The sequence below is a fragment of the Myotis lucifugus genome, unplaced genomic scaffold (assembly GCF_000147115.1).
Source record: "Myotis lucifugus unplaced genomic scaffold, Myoluc2.0 scaffold_1344, whole genome shotgun sequence".
Taxonomy (NCBI): Eukaryota; Metazoa; Chordata; class Mammalia; order Chiroptera; family Vespertilionidae; genus Myotis; species Myotis lucifugus.
Genome location: NW_005872392.1, coordinates 28,674 through 32,960, shown reverse-complemented (window position 1 = coordinate 32,960; position 4,287 = coordinate 28,674).

The following is a 4,287-nucleotide window of genomic DNA, read 5'->3' as shown; positions in this document are numbered from 1 at the left end:
TAGATCAGGCAAAGACTCAAAGCCTCCAGAGACCCACCTCTGCTTGCAGTCTGATTGTTATTCAATCTTGATTAACTTCAGGCTATGGACCACAGGGTGTGGTTTTCCAACAATGTGGGACAATTGCTTCTATCTGCAGGCTGATTATTATTCTCAGTCTCTTAATAGGCCTCAGAAACTCCACAGGGTGGGATAAGGATTTTTCCAATAGAGTGGGGCAATCACTCTTCCCCTCCCCAGGAAAAAGGTGCCTGGGTGGAAAAGGTCTGCTGGAGAAAGATATCCTCTGCATTATGAGGAAATGAGTCAACACAGGAAACCAGGGTGTCTATCTTCTGAGCTCTAATCCCAGAGCCCCCAACCCTGGCTTTTGGTCACATAGCTCCTGTCCTCTCTGCCCTCCTTCTGCCAGAGCCCAAGATGAGTGTCTGCACATGAAATTTTCTGCATTGGCCTTTTAAGAGGGTACCTGTATTTCCAGCTGTCTCAACCCTGCGGCTTTTCACCGCCAGGTGTTATGTGGGCGCCTTTCTCAGTTCTGGTGCTCTGGGCTGGGGGGCCCAGCTTGGGGTTTAGATCTCAGAGTTCTTAGTGGGAACTCTACATCATTGAGATATCTCTCCAGAACTTCAGCTGATGTCTGTGGGCGCCTGGCCAGCCCTTTTGCACTGCCACACTTTCTACCATTCTCTATGCTGTTCCCAATTTCTGTCCTTGGTTATCAGGGTTCTCTACAGCTAGTCTTCAGTTGATTATTCAGGATGGTTTTTCTGTATTTTAGTTGTAATTCCAGTTTGGTCCTGGAAGCATGTCTGTTTAGTTTCCGCTTACACCCCGCTATTTTGGAATCTCCTTTTAAGGGCTTTTGTGGTTTGATGCTTGTCCCAGGTCCTCCTAGTCAATCATGTTCATTTATTCATGTTGTCAATTTCATCTATAAGTCATCTCAGAAGTCACGGGACTAGTGACATGTTTCCACAAAATTTCAGGAAAAAAGTGGATATTACTAGAAATAAAATTACTCAGAGAGCCACAAAACACTTGTCATGGTTTCACTAAACCAATCAACAAATCTCCAGCACAATACTTCATGAACAATTAACACTTAAATGTAAACGGACACTATAAGTATTTTCAAATCACAAATGCAGGAAACTTTTTACATCTCTTAGATGGGAAGATATTTCTAAGCATGACCTCAAAGGCAAAAAGCATTAAGAAAGAGACCAGACAGAGAAACCAAGATGGTGGCATAGGTAAACACCAGAGATTGCTGCCTCGCACAGCCATTTCAAAAATGCAACTAAAAGACGGAACGGACATCATCCAGAACCACAGGAAGGCTGGCTGAGTGGAAATTCTACAACTAGAAGGAAAGAGAAAAGCATACCGAGACTCAGAGGAGGTGCGGTGCTGAAGTAAAATACAAAGGTGCGGAGGTGCACGTGGAGAGGGCTGGCGGCTGAGGACATGATTGTCTTTTTCAATCGGGAAGGAGTCTCACGCTCTGAGCTCCAGTTCCGGGTGAGTCTCTGGGGACCCAGACTCATATGGGAGAAACGGGACTGTTTGGCATCAGTCGGAACTCGAGGGCAGCTTTCTCTCAGAGGCGCTCCCAGCGATTGCCTGGGTCTCTGAGGGCAGGACTGACAGCAGCCATACTGCGCACTCCGCCCGCCCTGTACATCCCCTGGGCACCTGCCCTGCCCATGCCCTGCACGGAGGCTTTTGCATATGAAAGCCCCGGCAATTTGTAATCTCAAAATTACTTAACAAACTGCAGCTGCCCCAAGGCCCCAGGGCAACCTGCATTGCTTTACAGCTGGCTTCTGCTGGGTAGCCTCAGGCAGAGGCTAGATTAGCACCTCCTTAGATCCAAGAGCCAGTGTACCCAGTGGTCAGAGTCAGACCATCCAATTAAAACTCCTCGGATCCATAAGGGACACACTCAGGGGGCAGACTCAGTGAGCACCAAAGCCTCACTGAAGCAAGTCTTGCCCCAGAAGGGTGTCTTCGGCACAGAAGTTCTCCCACCGTAGACAAAGCTGATTCTCACAGCCAATTGGCCTGGAGGTCAATTCCTCCCAGTGTTAACTACAACAATCAAGGCTTAACTACAACAAGACTGTGCTCAAAGCCCACAAGTGGGTGCACCAAGGGTGTCTACCTCATGTAATTCTGGAGGCTGAGCCACTGAGCCCTATGGGACACTTAGCACAGAGAGCCACTATATCGACACAGCAAATCATAAAAAATGCTGAGACAAAGAAACAGGACACAAATGACAGAAATGGAGGAAAACAGGACACAAATGGATATAGAGTTCAAAACCACACTTTGAAGGTTTTTCAAGAATTTTCTAGAAACCGCCAACAAACTTAATGAGACCTACAAGAAATCTAATGAGACCCTCGAGGTTGTGATAAAGGACCAACTAGAAATTAAGCACACACTGACTGAAATAAAGAATGTTATACAGACTCCCAACAGCAGACCAGAGGATCACAAGAATCAAGTCAAAGATTTGAAATACAAAGAAGCAAAAAACACCCACCCAGAAAAGAAAAATGAAAAAAGAATCCAGAAAAACGAAGATAGCCTAAGGAGCCTCTGGGACAGCTTCAAGCGTACCAACATCTGAATTATAGGGGTGCCAGAAGAAGAGAGAGAACAAGATATTGAAAACCTATTTAAAGAAATAATGACAGAAAACCTCCCCTACCTGGTGAAAGAAATAGACTTCCAAGTCCAGGAAGCGCAGAGAACCCCAAACAAAAGGAATCCAAAGAGGACCACACCAAGACACATCATAATTAAAATGCCAAGAGCAAAAGACAAAGAGAGACTCTTAAAAGCAGCAAGAGAAAGAAAGTCAGTTACCTACAAGGGAGTACCCATATGACTGTCAGCTGATTTCTCAACAGAAACTTTGCAGGCCAGAAGGGAGTGGCAAGAAATATTCAAAGTGATGAATGCCAACAACCTACAACCAAGATTACTTTATCCAGCAAAGCTATCATTCAGAATTGAAAGTCAGATAAAGAGCTTCACAGATAAGGAAAAGCTAAAGGAGTTCATCACCACCAAACCAGTATTATATGAAATGCTGAAAGGTATCCTTTAAGAAGAGGAAGAAGAAGGAAAAGGTAAAGATATAAATTATGAACAACAAATACACATCTATCAACAAGTGAATCTAAAAATCAAGTGAATAAATAATCTGATGAACAGGATGAACTGGTGATTATAATAGAATCAGGGGCATAGAAAGGGAGTGGACTGACTATTCTTGGGGGGGAATGGGGTGTGGGGGATGTGGGAAGAGACTGGACAATAATCATGCACCTATGGATGAGGACAGTGGGGGCTGGGTGAGGGCGGAGGGTGGGGTGGGAACAGGGTGGAGGGGAGCTATGGGGGGACAAAAAGAGGAACAACTGTAATAATCTGAACAATAAAGATTTAATAAAAAAATAAAAATAAAAAAGAAAGAGATCAATAGTATTGACTTATGTAAACTTTTGTATGGCCAACAATTCCCCAAAATATTAGGATGCAAATTAGGAAAAACATTTGCAATCAACAGAGTCCTGAGCATATGAAGTACTTTTGCAATTGCAAAATGAGCAAAAGTCACGAAAAGACAATTCACAAACACATAGTTCAGTACCATTTAAAAATGTCTGACACCAAAGAAATACAAATTAAGATAATGAAATATATTTTTTCACCAGTCAATTAGCAAAACTTAAATTTATGGATAAAGCCAGTGTTTGAAAGTATGTACACAAACCAGCACTCTCATACATTCTTCCTGGAAGTATCATGGGATTAGATTTCTATTTTGCAAAATGTAAAAAACTTTTAAAAGTGCATACCATTTGACTCAGCAATTCCACTTCTGGGCATTATCTAAGGAATTAATTGGAGAAGTCCCAAATACGTATTATAATAAAGAAAAGTAGAAAACATATCTACAGAGAATAGTAAAATTATATTATAACCACACCATATATATAATATGATACCATTAAACATGATAATAATTCTCCTTTGATGGCTTTGAAGAAGCTACCATGGTGTGAGAGGGGCTATGGAGAGGACCCCATGGCAATGAATGAAAGGGGCCTCTAAGAGCTGAGAGCAACCCACTGCTGACAGCTAGAAAACAGAAACCTCAGTTTCTAGCTTCAAGGAAATGAATCCTACCAATAACCTGAGGGAGCTTGAAAGCAGATGTTTCTCCAGTCAATTCTCTGATGAGATTGCAACCTGGCCAACACTAGA